The 18,991-nt window shown below is 46.5% G+C and overlaps 2 protein-coding genes across 4 annotated transcripts in view; one reads left to right on the top strand and one right to left on the bottom strand.

Moving 5' to 3' along the window:
• Positions 1-18,991, bottom strand: part of LOC149365511 (uncharacterized) — a 255,271-nt gene that overhangs the window by 75,423 nt on the left and 160,857 nt on the right. Inside the window, exon 1 of one of the 2 annotated variants that reach the window (XM_089543183.1) lies at positions 11,710-11,859. The exons of the other annotated variant lie outside the window; for it this stretch is intronic. The gene's annotated coding sequence lies outside the window, so the exon portion shown is untranslated. Of the gene's footprint in view, positions 1-11,709; positions 11,860-18,991 lie in introns of those variants that run through there. 2 annotated transcript variants of the gene reach the window in all.
• Positions 15,156-18,991, top strand: part of LOC149365508 (uncharacterized) — a 620,172-nt gene continuing 616,336 nt past the window's right edge. The window contains exon 1 of one of the 2 annotated variants that reach the window (XM_089543220.1): positions 15,156-15,291. The gene's annotated coding sequence lies outside the window, so the exon portion shown is untranslated. The remainder of the gene's footprint in view (positions 15,292-18,991) is intronic. The other variant, XM_089543244.1, reaches the window with a different exon arrangement.

Here is an 18,991-nt window from a genome sequence, read left to right as displayed (position 1 = left end):
GCATGCGCGCACCACTGCTGGGAATTTCAATTAAGTGACGCGTGAAAAATATTCGAAGACAGTTGCGCGCTCCGTTTACTTTTGTCCGCGCCTGTACATATAATGCGAGCAAGGTGACACATCCCATGCCGCTGTCCGGTGGCTGTTGCTGTATCTATCGGTGAGGTACTGCAAATGCTACGTACACTATCGAGACGTCACGGTTATTTCAAAAGATCAAGCAAAGGCCGTCTCGAAAGATAACCCAGGAGACGGCCAATGAACAGAATAGGTCGGCATGCGTCAGCAAATCGTCGGTAGCACTCTGCGGAAAAGTCCTCTTCACGCAATGCCTGGCGTTCGAATGTGATATATCAAGAGGCGGGTCGGTGGAAACTGATTACGAGTGTCTGGCATTTTATGACGCGCATTCGTTTCAATACTCAGTTCGAACTGATGATAGTTCAGTAACCTGTGACAAAAGATTCCCATTTTTCGCTCTCGCTGTCTGGCATTTTCCTGTCAGTCTTTATGCCCAAACAAACAACTGAGATCAAACCACAAGAGACTGACGAGTTTTCAGTTCGCAGAGGTTTGAGCAGATATAACATCGCTAAACAGTCAGCTCAGATTGCTAGGTGAGGAGTTGCGGGATAAGTTGAAAAGCCACTAATTCTCTTACCAGATAAACGCATGAATGGAAAATGTTTCCGAGTTAGCTGCCCTCTGGAATGACACATGTGGTGTCTAAATCTGCATGACCAGCTAAAAAAAAAAAAAATTATCCGGACGCACTTCTGGCCAGTGACCAGTTAAAGGAGAGATTTTGCCTCGTAAACGTGTCTAAGCGTGTGAGCGAAATAAATATGTCAGGCGAAAAATACCCCATAGTCGGACCCAGTATACGACAAACTGTTCTCTATCCCTATCATAACTAGGTTTTTCTACAGTTTTGCGAAGTAGCCTGTTGTCACAATCGGGCACGTTCTCTAGCTTAGGTAAGGGACTGCGCCATACGAGAGAAAATTCTGTTCTTCCTACAAGAATTTATGATCGATACCAGGCCACGTCCCAAAATATTTCAAAAAAATTCTGTGACGACAGAAAGTTTTCAGTTGCGTTTTTGCGCAATAGCGTAAGGAGCTCGTTCTGCTGAAAACCCGGCGTCGGCGGTCGTCCTGCGTCAGTCGGGAAATTCCCATATGTTTCAAATGAAAAAAAAAAAAGTAGCCGGCATGGGGTTTGTACCCAGCACCTCTGCGCGCCAAACGGGCACGCAGCGCATAGACCGTGAAAGGTCCATGGTTTAAGCGTGTTATATATATATATATATATATATATATATATATATATATATATATATATATATATATATATATATATATATATATAGTTGCAGGAGGTCTTGTCGTTCAATGGGCCAGGAAGACGTGTAGAAGAAGGGGTCACAACCTTGCAATTATCTTAATTTAATACTGACAGTTTCGGACGGTCCTCCGTCCGAAACTGTCAGTATTAAATTAAGATAATTGCAAGGTTGTGACCCCTTCTTCTATATATATATATATATATATATATATATATATATATATATATATATATGCTAATTAGGCGTCAGAAATTGCGCGGAATGAAAAGGCGGTGTTACGGTGCTTCATTGTACGGAAACAAATGGCGCGTATATGTATGAATATGTAGTCGGATAGTATGACGTGCAGTGTAACCTAGATAGTGAATGGCGATTAGTAATCATAATTGTGATTGGTAATTTGTAATCGCTAAAGTGATCGGTAATTGATTGTAATCGATGACCGTGATCGATAATGTGATTGTGGATTGGTAATCGGTGAGAAATGAGAAAGAAAAGGAATAAAACGAGAAAATCGCCCCGCCGCGGTGGCTCAGTGGTTACGGCGCTCGGCTGCTGACCCGAAAGACGCAGGTTCGATCCCGGCTGCGGAGGCTGAATTTCGATGAAGGCGAAATTCTAGAGGCCCGTGTGCTGTGCGATGTCAGTGCACGTTAAAGAACCGCAGGTGGTCGAAATTTCCGGAGCCCTTCACTACGGCGTCCCTCATAGCCTGAGCTGCTTTGGGACGTTAAACCCCAATAAACCAAACCAAACCAATAAAACGCAAAAAAAAAAGGAAGAGAAGGCGCTATCGCGTCTACTCTTACAGCGAAGCTTAAGCGTCCTGGTAATTTTCTGTTCTACAGGGTTAAACCATGGGAATGAGAGTACACAACTGCCTGACCAACTGTCCGATCAGTTAAACAACAAACAGCGTGATAAAGCAAAAACACCCATTCCGGCTGGTCTGCAGAATGACCGCCTATCTCTGCAACACGCGCGTCAAGCGAGAGAGAGAGAGAGAGAGAGAGCGGGGAAGAGATGTTCGCATGACGCAAGACGGAAGTCAACAGCTGACCGGCCGCCATCTTTGGTACGCCGCTGCAGAAATTGCGCTGACGCTTTTTACAGCGGAGTCGGCCGAACGAGCGCTGCCAGCTCGCCCGCCCGTTCTGCTGGGGCGGGTGAAAGTTTTTGTCGAGATAGGTGACGGGCACTCTCGCCTTCGTCGCACTATCGCGCCGTGAGCGGGGGCCCACTCTTCCGTCGCCATGTTTATGTTGTGTCTCTTTTCTGCCGGTATTCGCCCCGTTCGTCCTCGCCGCTACACTGTGTGGCGTTTCGTCGACTGACGCGAAGACGCTTAAGGACGCTGCGTGTGTTACACTGTACGCACAAGTGAACGCGTCTGGAGGCAAATATGACGTAATTGTACTGAAGAAGAACTTTTTGCTGGGCGAGTTGGTGCATAGCTTTCTTGCGATGGCGTTGCGCACACGAACAAACATACACAGGAAAGAGCAGAAGACAGATAGAGCGCAAATCTGCCTTGCGCTCTATCTGTCTTCTGATCTTTCCTGTGTATGTTTGTTCGTGTGGGCAACGCCATTCCAAGAAAAATTGTACTGAAATTCCAGCTGTTTCTAACCTTAAAATGAACTATAATGTCCAAGGCCTAATTACTGCAGGATTATAGAGAGCTTTAACCGAGAGCTTCCGTTTACCTGATCGCATACCGCTACCGCCAGCCTGATGGAGATATGCGCCAGCAGTGTACGATAACGCTATGCTAAAGGTCCCTTTAAAAGAGTTTAACATACACTCTTAGAAAAAAGGGGCGAATAGGGGGCGAGAGGTTAGTCTTTTTGGGGACTAACTGACCTGCCACTGGCAATCGTCCTTTTCGGGACTAACTGCAAAGGGTGTAACTGTTGGTCCCCTTCGAAAGGGTGCAACCGTTAGTCCCAGGGAGCAGACATTTAATGAAAAAATGCAAACGACGCGTGATTTCCAGCCTAATTTATAGCGGGATAGTTTCCGACAGAACTTCACACATATAACAACGATAAAGGAAACAGAAATAAACATACATGAAAACACCAGGATTCGAACCGACAACCTTTGGATTATGAGCCGAGCGCGGACACGACTACGCCACCACCGAGGACAGTCCACGGTGGAAAATAAAAGCCTTGTATGCGAAACACACACACGGTCTGTCTGTACCGCTCAAATTGTTATCACAGTGTGGTGGTTTTGGTGTCATATGCTTTTGAAAAAACCTGCGGTAAGCTTTAATGCGCACGCAACACGGTCTAAATCACGTTTTGGCCAAAAAAGAAGTGCTGAACTGTGTATACATTACGGCCGGTACTTCACAACCACAACAGTGGTTTTCTTTTTGTTTCTTTTTTTGCGTATAAGGTGGTCTTCTTCCTTGCAATTGGCAGCTGCATATTACAGCCTGTTGAAAACAAAGGTAGAAGGCGATGGTTCACTTCGTTTTTTGTTACCGGCGGAGAGCGGTGACAGGGAATTGACTGCTAAGTGTCGCCGATACTTACACAGCATCACATAAGCTCGTAAACAACGGCAACGGTATGAAACTACGTGTACTTGCTCAACCCTAACTTTTACAACTCACATTTGACACGTATTGAAGTTCGTAGTAATTGTTTATGCACTTGCACAGCTGCCAGCCGTTTCGGTGGCACGAAGCCTATTTCTCACGGAAAAGGGTATCCGCCTCGTCTCAGGCAGCGGCAGTGCCCTCACTGGCCTTAGACGACATCCATGCGCTTCAAAAATCGAGTACTATTGCAGTCAGGGTTTTCTCGCGCAATTTTCGCGTGCTGCTGTGCTGCGATTCGCCTCCCGTTAGTCTCTTTCTCGGCAGTTAGTCCGTTGAGTTTGCGCACGGCGCGCATTTTTGGCAAGGAGTGTGTCGTGTGCAAATTTAGGGACTAAAGAGCCCTTTTTAGGACTAAAGTTGTCTTTACTCCCCCCTGGGCCGGTTTTTTTCTGAGAGTGTACTGTTACCGCAACCGCAGGCCACTGGTTCCAGCGCCACAACAGGTGTTCTCAAAATGTCCATAGCACTGTGTCTTTATAGAGGACTTTTAACAAAGCGGAGGCGTACACTAGTGTTATAGCGTATAGCGTCGCCCCAGCGCCCCAACTAATGTTCTCAAAGTATCCAGAGCACTGAGTTTTTATCGGGGAGTTTTAGCATAGCGCTGGCCTATACCAGTGTTAGAATGCACCAGAGAAGGCCGGTGCCAACTGCGCCCTTGAGCAGCTTGCACAAGTCTGCTTCGGAGTATACGTCTGCTCTATAATAAGCCTCCGCTATGATAAGATAGATTTAGCATAGCGGAGGCTTATAAGCGTAAACATATACCAGATTAATACATGCCTGCTGAACACGCACAGTTACACAGTGTGGAGGAAGTTAGGGCGCGCACCTTCCATTGCGCATTCGCCGCAGGCATACGTTAATCCGGTTTACGTCTACATTAACTCACCTTCGCTATGCTAAAACTCTCATTTGTATAATCATAACCGCCACGGCAGTGAGGCTGTGTTTATCTCTGACCGTTACGACCTTGCAGGTTGTTCAGCTTTTAGATGCCGTACCCATTAGCCAGTGACTTTTCCGTGCAGTGTGCCCTGTTATCACAACACGATTTTCTCAAGGCCGTCAGCAATTCCTGCAGGCAGCAGTGGACAGAAACAATATCAGTTTTTCTTCGAGCCCGCAAGAAGCGCGGATCCAAAACCAAACACACAAATAAAGCTCTTATCGCAGCGTTCAGTCGCAAACATGCCCGTTGCAAGCGTGTCGTCATTCGTTCAAGGTGTCTCAACAAAAGCCTCGCATCCTCGAAACGCAAGTGTTTCGAGTTGCTACTACAATGGATTTTTTTGGGCGATTTCCAAGCGGCATCGAGAACTTGGCGCGTTTTTTATTTGTTGGCGCGGCCGATAGTCGAGTGTTGATCGTCCTCTCTTTTTCTTTTTTTTTTTTTTCCAAGGTTGTTCCTTCCTGCCTACACTTGAAAGCGTTTCCATTGCAGGCTTGAGGAGAAGGGAAAGATATCGAAGTCTGCGCGCAACTATCCCCCTTCCCTCCTCCTCCGGCGTTGTGTCCTCCGGTGTTAAAACGCCGCCTTGTCCCTGGAGTGTTATTTTGGTGAAGAAGAATGCGCGACCGTTTGCTCTCGGAGAGATTCGAGTCCCACTTACCTCGGTTTATGTTATTATTAAGCCTTGAAGATACGCTTTGGAGCGCGGGATAAGATAGGAGCGCGCTCTTCCGTTCTCATGCGGGTTCTAGCTTGCAGAGGGGCGCTTAGAAAAATAGCGAGCAAAAAGCCAACCAGCTTTTTGCTGCGGCGGTGGCGGTTGTCGTGACAGTCGTCAAATGATTAAGTCACGTAATTGATGCTAATCAACGTTCTGACTGATGGTCATCTAATTATTAGCATCAACTGCGGTACATAACCAGTTCACATAAGTTAAAGCTCAGCCATGTTTTAAATGGTCTCTCCTGAGGCGCCTGTCGTCAAAAAAGCAAGCCGTTTTTCTTAGTGGTTTCTTAGGTGTCTTAGTGGTTGTCGCGTTCAGAGGCTGCGCCCGAGGTCAATGGATCGAATACCTGGCCGCGAAGGTCGCATTTCTATGGAGGCGGTATGCAGACAAGCCCGTGTACTGTGCGACGTCATTGTACTGTAAAGAGCTTCCGGTGGTCGAAATTATCCTGCAGCCCCCGCTTCAGGGCGACTGTTCCACATTCACACCCTTCTTTATACGTTCCCTCACGAGCGGTTCGGGTGTCCACTTCGGCACCTTTCTTTTCCCTATAATACACTTAGCACAGCCACTGAGCCACCGCGGCGTGTCAACCACCAGAGTTTAATGAAAAAATAAGGACAAAAAGAAAGAGAAAGAAAACGGTCCCAGTTAATAACTGAACCATGCGGGTACATGCTAAAACACATTCGTTGACGATATGTAGTAGCAAGAAGAGACGGGAAAAGTGGTCGAGCAGACTCTAGAGGCTCCTTAACGGATTTCACAGCAGAACGCGAAAGAAGTGTGAGGAGTAAATTCTGTTGCAGTGACCGATTATCCATTTTCCACGCATACGCGGACGTCCGCACGTGCATTCACGCACGCCCAATTACGCATGCGCGGTGGCGTCTGACAGGTTCTACGGTGCATCAAACAGGCGCAGGTCTTTCTTATCGACGCCAAACAGACACTGTACCCGTAACGTGCCTCACTTCTGTCTAGACTCTGCATTAGGTAAGGATGATCTTATTGTCCGAATCTAGCGGCGCGATGCATACAGAAGAGAGAAACGTGGATGGTAATCGAGATACGGATAGACAACACCCAGGTTATTATCAACTTTTGTGAACAGCTTGGCTGTATTTAAAACAATAGCGTAGAAAGTCTAAAGTGGAGGACGGAAGACAGGCTTGTCCTTTCGTTTTTCTCGCCCCGACTTTCGTCCTTTCGCAATCTATACTGCTTCTGCTTGAAAAACGGCGAACTTTTAAACCAATCATTCAAGGCTTATATTTCACAGGTCTAAGAAGGTGACAGGGATAGTTAAAAGTAGTTTCGGCAGGGGCCACTTGCGGTGGCTTGTAGCTCTAATCACTTGCGCTGCCGGATACCTACAGACGATACAATGGGTAGAAGTATTCCCCTGTCCGGGTGCTCGACTTCTGCACTGGATCTGTGACCCCACTTGTGTAGACGAAAAAACGCCTTGTGCCATGATGCTTTTTCGGCCAAACCTGTCCTTGCGCCATTGAAATTCGTCCCCACCATAAGTCGTTTTTGAGAATGCATTAATTAACACTTTGTTAAAAATCTATCGACTGTCTATAAACTGTCTATTGACTGTCTTTTGACCGTCTATTGAATGCCTATTGACTGCCTATTGAAATCTGTGTACGGGTGCAGCCAGCGCGGCATACGCAACCAACGGAATTCGGATGCATTCTGGGCTTTCGTGGCCAGCCATGGCGGCGAGTCATCCTGAGAGCACACAGGCACTCACGACGACCGCGAGTGAAAGAAAGTGAGAAAAGTGTAAATGAAAAGACGGGGCCTTCGCGCGGCCAAGTGCTAAGCACGCGTTTGCACGCTCGGCCCGTTGTGCTCACGCGCAAAAATTCTTCCGGAAACGGCCTGTTTACAAGCGATAAAAAGCGATCCGGAATGCCCCGGTTCGCCCTTTTTATCTGCGCGCGCAGCCGCAGAAGAAATTGTACGTATAGCTGCCAGGGGCCGGAGAGCAATGAAAAGCGTGTCGGCAAATTGCTTTCAGGCGTCGTAAAACCGAAAAGAGAAAATAAAAAAAAAAGCTTGCTCGGTCATTAAGGTGGAGGACGTTAAAATACTTTAAAAACGTATTCCCAAGGACCTCATCCTGTCATCATCATCATCCTCACCATAAGCCTCACTACGGCCATTGCAGTGCGATGCAATGGCGCATCCATTATCTCTCCAATTCACCCTGTCCTGTTCCAGCTGAAGCCACCGTATCCCCGCAAACTTCATAATCTCATTCGCCCACCTAACTTTCTGCCGCCCCCTACTGCGCTTGCCTTCTCTTGGAATCCACTTTGTTACCCTTAAGGATCAGCGGTTATCCTGCCTTCGCATTACATGCCCTGCCCAAGCCCATTTCTTCCTCTTGATTCAGACTAGGATGTCGTTAACCCGCGTTTGTTCCCTGATCCACTCTGCCCGCTTCCGTTCTCATAACGTTGCACCTATCATTTTTATTTCCACAGTTCGCTGTGCTGTCCTTAACTTACGCTGGACCCTTTTCGTTAGCCTCCACGTTTCTGCCCCATAGGTGAGTACCGGCAAGATACAGCTGTTGTATACCCTATATAAAACCCTATACAAAACCCGCCAAAGATGAACGCTTTGCTTAGATGTAGACAAGTCCTCTCTTCGAAACGTTGACAAGCACCCTGAGGCTTTCCACTCCCTTATTCACTTAGTGTTTTCAACGGACTTTCTGGCCATCGGTGAGTGCCTGCAAGGTACAGCTGTTATATACATTTCCCTTGAGGGATAGGCGTAAACTGCCATTCATTATCTGACAGAACCTGCCAATCTCGTCCTGTACTCCAGCTCAAAAGTAGGCGTTTCGCCCGAATTACAGAGTTCACGACAGATAAACTTTCCGCCGATTGTGCGAACTCGGGCCGCTACGATGAGAAGTCGAACCCGGAATCTTTTAATGCAATCAAAGCGCAGTGCGATATGGGCGGTGCCGTTGCTGCGATATAGAAGATGGTACTGGAGAACTGCTGCCGATGCTGTTACCGCCTACGCATTGTTTCAAACGCACGTTCGATGTTTGCAGAGGAGGAAAAAAAAAAGTCGGGGCAAGAGCCGAGAGGGGTATACTGTACATTCGTAAAAAGAAAGAAATACTTATCGTTCCATGAGAGCGCCACGCTATTGATCACAGCACACAAGTCATGGCCAATCGCGCGACGACGATATAACCCTCAATCACCAACGACAGCCTAGGAGGGAGGCAACAGCCAATGAAAAAAAAAAATACAGATAAGTGATCCAGGTTCTGTGAGCCTCGCTCCATGTATGTTAGCAAAGTTTTCAGGTCTGCAAAACGCCAGATTTAGAATTCATTTTGACGATGTTGTGCGTGGACAAGCAGAAAAATAAAACGTCGCGATAATAAAGTTAAAGAGGCTTTTGTCGCAATTGCGTAGGGCGACGCAGAACAACAGGCGATATTATTCATATCGCAATAAAAACAGCCTTATCATTCGTACCTTGTTTATGCCTTTCAGCCGCCAATTGAATCGAAAAGGCGTTGCGTAAATAGCAGTAATAATCAGTGAACCGTGTGACTGCGGGCAACAAGAAGTGCATGCGCGAAAATCCACGTTACAAGGAACCAAACTCGAAACTTATTGCCGTTGAAACACTATGAAACCGCAACGACGATGTTGAGGAAGAAAGTCTTCCAAGACCAAACGGGAAAGTAAACAGGCCGCCTATCTCGCCTCCAGGAATCCTGAAGAAGAGCGCCGAAAACTCTTAAAAGAAAGGTAGTAGAGACGTAGTAGAAAGGTAGCAAGTCCAGCAGTCACCAACTCTGAGTTCGTTTTACTGATTTTTTTACAAATTATTTACTACCCTCTCCAAGGTATAGTTAGCAAAAATCTAGCCAGGACTACTTTGACTAACTATGGTCGCTTGTTAGTAATTAGTGTTAGTAACCGTTCCTTTAACCCTAAAACCCTAAAATAAAGTAAAAGAGCGTAACTGACAGACTGTTGAGTGAATAAAACGGTTTTGTAATTAAACATCTCTGCAGGGGTGTGCGGTTCGGTAGACTAAGCAGTTTCTACAATCTCAACTTCTTGATTAACGCTGGTATCAGCAGGAAGTGGGGTGGGCGGATGAGATTAAGAAGTTTGCTGGGAGACGGTGGCCGTAACTGGCAAAGGACAGGATTAATTGGAGAGACATGGGAGAGGCATTTGCCATGCAGTGGGCGTAGTCAGGCTGATGATGATGATCTTAGCCCAGCGGGTAAGAGCCACTAGCCCGTAACTGAGAATCAGATTTACGAAGTATATAAGACTGAGAAAGATCTACCTGTGCACGCACAGTGCACGTGTGATGCGTGTGTGACCCTTTCTGGTTTGTGCTTTTCTTGCACTTTGAACCTTTGTGTGCGCGGGGCAAGGTTGTTTTTTGCCATCACCTCGCATAATTTGTACATGTAATCCGCAATAAGCCTGAGTGTGTGATTTACGGCCAGCCCGCTCTGATAGCTCTGACTGGTTTCGGGAATTGGCCAGATTTACTCAATAGACTTTTTATTTTGCCAGCATGCACAAATTTAACAAGCTACACCAGCACACCGTACGAAGAACCTAGCAACATATAAGAGGTTTCTACCCATTTTTTAAGTAAATACTACTGGCGTTTTGCTTGCGACTGTAGTGCTATTCACTAGCTTCTTGAGGCAGTACTGCTTACCTAGTGAATTCTCCGACCTTTTTCTCAAGAGTGCAATATATGCTCTCTTATAGTAACTGCAGCGGCCTAGGTAGCAGTAGTTAATAACCTTCCCACTACTAACTACGGGTAGTAGCCGTTACTCACTGCCATTGCTAACAGGGTAATGACCTATGCGGCAACCAGTTACTACCCCAAAGTTAGTAAGAACTCCTATCTTTACTTTAAGAGTGTATGATGCTGCTCTAGCATCAACATCCTGTTGAAAAGTCGTTCTCAAAACACAGTTAACTCGTAGTGTCTCACTGAAGTGTTGAAAGAAAAAAAAAACTCTTCGGCGATCATCGGTGAATCGTTTGAATACGTTAGCAGTCTAACGTTCGTTATTTCCAAGGTGGGATACTTAGTTTCGTTATATCCGAGGTTAACACACGAAAGGTCGTTATATCCGAGGTGACATACTAATGTACGTTATATCCGAGGTTAACACACGAAAGGTCGTTATATCCGAGGTGACATACTAATGTACGTTATATCCAAGGTAGTATATAACTTCGTTCGTAGCCACCTTCCACTGCCTACCGACAGATCGCGTTCGCCATTTCATTTTGCACAGAGTCTTCTAAAGTTAACGCATTAATTATTATTTTCAACCAGGACAACCTACCTTGGACTAAAAGTAAGCGATTGACTGCTACTGTTTCCATACCACGTATGACATCGGAATGGTTTAAGTACGTTAAAACGGCATTACTGGTCAAACAATAACGTAAATATTACAAGAGCAAGCTAATGGATCAACTGATGCTGCCGCATGCTCCCATTATGTCGCCGACAAAGCGCTTGACTGTGATTTTCTTCTAGACGTCCTTGTACTTTGCACTGCGATACATTGGAGCAGTAGTTCCAGTTGGGCGTGTTAGTACTATCGGTAGTTTAGCTGGGCATGTTAGAAGTCACACGAACGAAGTATACATGTGGGGAGGTCGAAATGTTGTGACACCGAGGCTCTCAGTGGTGTCGGTTTCCCCGCGGAAAGGCAAGAAACTGCAAAGAGTAAAAGCGGCGGTACAGGGGAACCCATAAGCAAGGTGGCACTGAGCTCGCAAAGGATGCCACCCCTGGCTACGCGAGCGTCAGGGAAGACCCGTTACGGCGCGCGTGGGGTCACCATAACATGCCAGTGGCGGCGTCACAGGGATTACGTCACCGCGGTCCAGCACACTGACCACGCCCACCGCGCCGACTCGGAAGCACCCTCGTCGGCGGGCGATAGGGACACTCGTCAGTCTTCTACTTAAGATGACACAGAAACGAACGGCGATTGTAAGCGCATGGCAGAAACTCACGATATCTTGACCGACGCCGGCTCGTCGTCCTCGAAGGTAAAGCCGAAAAGCAGCGAGGCTTTGCAGGGAAAAAATCCGTCAAGGTGTCATAACGATGCGTTGAGGAGGGCTCATCATCACTATCCAGGCCGTAATTCTCGGCAACTAACAACTCGTCAATCACGAGGATGGTCCCGGGTTCGCACGCATATGGTCCTCAGGAGCACTGAAGGGTCCTCGTCTACGCTGTAGGAATCACGTGAGGCGCTGAGGCTCGCTCACTCGTCAGGCATGAGGTTCCTCGCTGAATGAGGCACCACTCTGTAGCTTTCTCCTCCTCGCCCAAAGCGTGGTCGACCGCGCAAGGCGGGGTGTCCCCAACGGCGGCTCATCGAAGTTCAGTGGCCGGTGGCGTAACGCGGACGTTGCGTCGAACTGTTCTCCAGTCACGGCGAACAAACGAATAAGAGAGATGAAGAAAATGAACGTGAAAAGCGAGCGAAGAGCGTATGAAAGAGAGGCGCGCACTTCTCTTCACGTGGACAGCGAGGTGTGTCTGGAGGTGAAAACGCTCCGTTCGACTTTCAAAAACCGACAAGCGACGAGGCGGGCGACGTCGGGAGAGAGACCGACCGACAGAAAGAGGGGAGGAAAGAAAGGCGAGGGGAGGGCGAGAAAAAAAAAATGGGCTTTAAGAGGAAGGGGACAGAAGGTTGTGAGAGAGGGAGTTCTTATCGGAGCAGCTAACTCAAAGCTCTGCCTTCGCTTTTTTTCTCTCTTCCCTCTTTCTCCTTTATTTTATTTAATCTGTTCTTTCTATATTGCTGCCGCGTTTCGTCGTTAAGTTGGTGACTGACGCAAGAGCTCGCGCACGAGAACCACGGTCCAGTCTCCCGGAGCTTGGACAGCGAGAGGTTTGTAAACAGAGTCCACGAGTGCGCCCCGAAAAGCCAGCGTCGTCGGAAAGGAACGATGGCGAAAGGAGGGGGCTGGCGCGTGTAATTGAAACGTTGGAAGAAAACAGCACTAAATGCGCGAGGCCCTGAGCGCGAGTGGAAGCGGAAACGTCGATAACACGGGGGATTGGGGGAGAGATGGGAGATAGCGGCAGGCGAGAAGGAGACAGGTTTATAACGTCATCCTTATCGGAAGGCCACCAGATAACGGTGTGGGTTTAGACTGAAAACTGGCCGACTTGAGGGGCCGCTTTGCAGGCTATGGGAAAGGGGACAGCAGGGAAAGGGAAACAGGCAGTAAAGGCAGATGAGATAAGACGTTTCACCCCGGTGTTTTGAGTGGCGCACCTACATTTTGGAGTCAGGTGTGCCTCACTTTTCAAGTTATCGCGAGGTTCAGTCATCCCCCAATTTTAAATAAATCCCTCGGTAGACTAAGGGTAGGGAGACATTTCTGCCTGCCTGATAGCATTCATAGGTTTGACACCAGATCTGCATTTTGCCCCACTCAGGTAGCAAATACACAACCCACGTTATCTGAAACGTCACCTGTCACGAGAGACAGTCTCAGGAACGGAAAACACAAGCAGGCTAACCGGGCCATGTCAGGTTGGCTACCGTACATGTGCAGGGGGGGAGCCGTCGTTAGAAGGCGAGGAGCAGTGGCAAATTAGGTGCGCCATCGTTTTTTTTTTGTTTTGCGCCAAGAGTGTTCACACGCTGCTATAACAGACCTACTCTACTCTCCTTGTTAACCACCCTCTCAACTGAATAAAAAGAATACAGGAAGACAAAAACAGAAGAAAAGAAACGAAAGATCTTTAACTAGCACCATACGACACACTCTCAAAAGTCTACAACCATACATACATAGGCACATATACCTGTACATATGCGGTAGCGGCATACCTATAATTAAAGCCCATTTCATATGTTACCAGTAACCGAATTTAACCTCTATAACGGTGAATAATTCTCCCCACATTGATTTAGTTACCTATCCGGTGCATCCTAAGCTCATTAATAATTATACTGTTATCTTCACTAAGCTCAACTTTCATTCCCAAATTTAGGTGCCATAAATCTCAAACCGTCCAGAAAATGAAAATCAGTACAAATATTCAACACTGTCACACACGATGAAACCAACAAAATACGCGCGTTTTCAAAGCGCACACAACAAAATACAGTAACCACATTTACTAACGGAAACTGCCTACAAACTCCTAGACCGCCTCGATGTAAATTCATTCCTGTCACCACCGTAGCTTCAAAACATTTGAAAACTACAATGGACTCGCACAGATAGCACTCATCATCATTACACAATTTTAAATATATTTTTAGCACAACAATCCGATGATTCTCTTAAAAGAACGTCTTGCTGGGCAAGTTGGTAACTGTTCATCTTTGGTTACAGGCGCGAAAAAAGACAGAACACAACCCGTCTTTCTGCCTTGTGTTCTGTCTTTCTTCGCGCCTGTAACCAAAGACGATGATTCCCCTTCTACCGCTAAAGACGGAATCGGGAATCAATATTCTTTGCCTTCAATTCAGCTCTATCTCACTGCAATTATTCGTCATGCGCTCACCATAAGTGGACATCCGTGCTCTCATAATCTTTATATATAGCTCTGCATTGTCATTAGCTAAGCTATCCAAGGAATAAAACGTTATAATAATTCAGTTTTTGTATATATTACTCAGTTTAATAACTATTCAGTTTTAGAATTTCGATGAAGGCGAAATTCTAGAGGCCCGTGTACTGTGCGATGTGGTGGTTGAAACTTCCGAGGCCCTTCACTACGGCGTCAATCATAGCCTGAGTTGCTTTGGGACGTTAAACCCCAGTAAACCAATAAATCAAACCAAAGGGGAGCACCAAAGGAATTTAAAGAAGAAAGAGAATGTGCGCTTGGTTAAGCACTGCCAGTCATGCGTGACATGTTCGCCACGTTTCGATAGTGTTCGAATCCTAGGCAGCAGCAAGTATAAAACGGCACGTGAACTCCTGGAGGCCTTTCACATAAAGAAAAGAGCAGATTGCTGCATTAGTTATGCTTCCGTTTTTTTTTTTTTTGTACGCTTCGGAATTCAACCTTTTTGCGGCAACATGATAAGATGTTTTCTGATGTTCCTTGGCACGTGGTTGTTATGGTTTTCTTTCTGTAGTGCGCTGATGAGTGAGCCTCTTTAAGCTCGAAATCTTTTCGCAGTGTGTTTGTGCTTCTTCGCTGCAATATGAGTCAAGAATGTTACCAACTTGCCCAAAAACGTGTTTTACTCAAACAAAAAAAAAAACCAAAGCTGTTCAGCTTTAGTAGTCTGCCATCGCCTTTCCGAGGGCCTTTCTAAGCAGACAATGTTGGATCGCCGCGGGAGACGCGGCCGGGCGGAGCTTCAGTTGCAGCAACGGGTCGAGGAGGTTGTGAAAGTGGAGTGACGAGTTTCCTAGAACACTCAGCGAAGCCAATGGCCGTGCAGTACGCATGCGCGCGAAGCTGTCTCGCAACTCTTGTCAGTGGAACGCGGACATCTCGCGCACTCCGATGTCCGATGTCAGCAAGGTCACTACCAACAATGCCACGGTGACCTGGCAGCCAGCGTGAAATCATGTCGTGACTTTTTTTCAAGTACATCATGATGTGTAAGTCCTTGTTCTGCAACCATTCACTAGTGATATCTACGGCGTCGGCCGGTTTTCGAGCACTTAGCAGGGCAAATTTAGGATCCCAGCGTGCAGTCCCTTTATGGGGGCGCTTGCTGCAGATGTAATCAGCACCTGATCGAAGCGCGGCCAATCCGGACCGAGTAGAGGTTGGCGTTTGTGAAATTCGGTTCTCACGAGATAAGTAAGATGACGGCGCATGATCTCGCAAGCTTCAAAGAAAAGATACCAGCGTTAGTTATGAAGTTGAGATTGTAGAAACAGCTTAGTCTACCTAACCATATGCCCCTGCAGAAATGTTTAATTACGAAAACAGTGTATTAGCACGACAATCTTTGTCAGTTTGTATTCTTTGACTTTATTTTAGGGTTAAAGAAACCCTTACTCACTAGGTACTAACTAGCGACCATAGTTAGCAAAAAGGTAGCAAGGGCTACTTTTACTAACTTTACCGTGAAGAGGGTAGTAAACAGATGATATGAAGTAGTAAAACGAAGTCAGAGTTAGTAACTGCTGCACTTATTACTAACACTTTTTTAAGAGTGTGTGTTTTGAAGAAAGAATTTCGGAACCTACGTGGCGAGGCAATTAACGTTCGTGCCGCATCGTTCGCAGCGCCATTTTTCAGTCTGCGGACTTCACAAGGAGTGATTCGCAGACGAATGGGTTTGTCCAGCGGAGGCGTAAAACCGAACGCAAAGGATTTCAGTTTTCGTGTGGAAGTGCAAACCGCGCCGCCACCCGATAGCGTAGAGAATGCCGGTGTTGCAAAAGTAAAAAAAAAAAATAGAAAAGGAAGATACGGACGACAGTGTCGGCAGAGGAGACCCCATGTACGCTAGGAGAATACAGGGTCAACGAAATTCTGCCTGCGTTCAGAAGACGTAGCAGTAGAGAGCATCGTTAAGCTGTTTAGACTCCGACAAAGACGAAGGTATTCCGGTGTCAAAAAAGCTGGCGTTAATACTCGTACAAGCGAATTCATGAGATGTGAGAGTGCCCTCGTCTTCGAGGCGGAGAATTGCTTAGCCGGTTGAAAATAAGGGAGTAATTACTCAGTGACATCCACCCGAGCGCAGCCATACGGCTACAAAGGACAGACAGCTATACAGTAGGGGTGTGCGAATATCAAATTTTTTGAATACGAATCGAATACGAATACTTAGTTCCGAATATCGAATCGAATATCGAATAATCAAGGACAGACGCATTTAATCACTACAAAACATTTCTTTGGGCACCCAAGAACATCACAGTTCAACTATCGATGATTAAATGAACACAAAAGGTGTGTGTGGCTGCACAAAAAGTATCAAGGTCTCGAACATTATTCTTAGAAGAGTGGAAATATCAGAGAAGATGGCTAGTACACAGCAGTGATTAAGGCTATCTTGCCATCAGCACAAAAGCGCGTTGCTGGGATGAGGTAAAAGGTTGTCATGAAGGAAAACCAGCTGCACCACATGGTCAGACAGAAGTAGTTCCCTTCTAACTGAAACGACTCCTCCAGCCACAGAAAATGCCCTCTCACTTGGCACTGAACTGGCACGTATTGCGAGGTACTTCGTGCACAGCTCTGACTATACCAGCTTCGCAGGTATAGCCACAAAAAAGCTCACCAGCGCAGTCAGCTACGGCATGGCCCTTGGAGGAAGAAAGAATTTTCCTTCCGTGTAGGCGCCGCCATGTTGTTATATATATATCTGTCGACAGGCCTTGCGGACCGAAATGCACGCCGGTGCTCACCATGAATATTCGGCTAAATACGAATATTCGCGTCGGGTCCAATATTCGAAACAACACGAATACTTGGATTTCGAATCGAATTCGAATACTAAAAATATAATATTCGAAATATATTCGAAAATTTCGAATATTCGCACACACCTACTATACAGCTTTCTCAGAAACTTCGTAGTTAAAGAAAAACTCGTCCTGGTCCGGGGTTCGAACCCGGGACCACCGCTGCACCGGAGCAGTCGCTCTACCAATTGAGCTAACCGGGACAGCAAGCTTATGGTAGGGCGGTTGCGAATTGGTCAATAACTCGAAGTGAGAACTGGGTTGCCCCGATCTGGTTGCCTAAAAAAAAAAAAAAAGATTCTCACAAACAGTGCCACAATACCCATTCAAATTTCCCAGTTTATGAGCAAAGCTTTTTTGTTGTGAAGCTTGGAATTTCAATTAAAGAAATGATGTGAAAAATATTTTCTTCACTTCATGATGGGCCAACGATCAGATGCATGTTAATCGCGTTACTCTTCATTTTTTTTTTTTTATGGCGTCGTTCTCAAGCTTTTTCCTTAGGCCCCAAGGATGATGTAAACTGCAGAAACCCGTACATGATGCGCGAATGTGACATTTCTGGCAGTGAGGCATCAGTCTCTTATTACGTCATATCAATTTAACGTAGAATCTCCAACGCTCTTTATTGTATGCTTTCGCCTGCCTTTAGCCTCGCACGGCTGTTTTGTACGACGGCGAAAGTGAAGGGAGCCGACAAGCGGGAAGCGCCGCAAAAATAAGTTTTAATCACTTTTTAATCCAGAAATGAGGATTTCGCTACGCCAGATTTCTTCACCGTTTCTGCGTCCAGTTCGTCTTTCATGGCAACACTTTCGTTCGCACTACAGAGCTTACTGTGGATACCAATCCGGGCTTAAGGTCACCAGTGTAACAATGAAAACCACCCATGCCTTTATTAGCCTGTGCTGAGAGCATATTGTACATGACAGCATTTTGCATACAGTGTCGCCCTTATGTACAGCGTTCACCCATATATAGGGTCACGTTTCTATAGACAGCTCACCAATATATAGCGTCACCCTTGTGTAGAGACCTCACCCACTTATAGCATCACCCGTGCGTATAATGCTCACAAACATATTATCACCCTTGTGAAAGGCGCTCATTCACATTTAGTGTCACTCTTGTGTAGGACACTAACCCATATGTAGCGTCACCCTTGCGTACTTATATAGAGGGCTCACCTTCTTATAGCGTCATTCCGGTGTAGAGCGCTCATCCTCTACATAGTCAGCCTTATGTAGTGCGCTCAGCCACTTATAGCGTCATCCATGCTTAGAACGCCCTGTTACCTACAGTGTCACCTTTGTGCAGAGCGTTCACACATATAGCCGCCACTTTGTAGGGCCCTCACTCACATATTGCGTCACCCTTGCGTTCCTGTGTAGAGCGCTCACCCACTTATAGTGACATCCTTGCACGGACGGTTTGCATGGACGGTATAATACAGAGCCGCGCAGGTGCCTACGAGGGTAACTTACGCGTTTGACCAGGAGAGTTTGGAGGAATAGGAAGGTGAAGAATTAAGACGGCAGACTCGATAGAACACATAGGCATCTATGAGCAACAGGTGGAAATGCATTTCTACACTGATCCCATACAGCGTTTCGCGCTTGCTGTCTGCAAAATTTTTACCTCGTCACATTAGTCACAGACGAATCCGATTCCCCACATCCACCCTCTGTTCGCTATCGCCACATTGGCTCTCGTTATTCATTCGCATTCGTGGAATACGCGCTTCTCTTGACTGGTGAACAAAAACTGTACTGACGTACTGGTGTATTATCTGCTCCAATTTCAATGTGTATCGCTTCGTAATTGCGATCTGTTGATTAATTATTTCGTCCAGATTATTAGGCGACGTACTTATTTG

This window comes from Amblyomma mixtum, chromosome 1 (genome assembly GCF_055824585.1).
Source record: "Amblyomma mixtum isolate Tamu chromosome 1, ASM5582458v1, whole genome shotgun sequence".
NCBI lineage: Eukaryota > Metazoa > Arthropoda > Arachnida > Ixodida > Ixodidae > Amblyomma > Amblyomma mixtum.
Note: the sequence above shows the minus strand (reverse complement) of the source record. Positions and strands in the feature narration are given on the sequence as shown.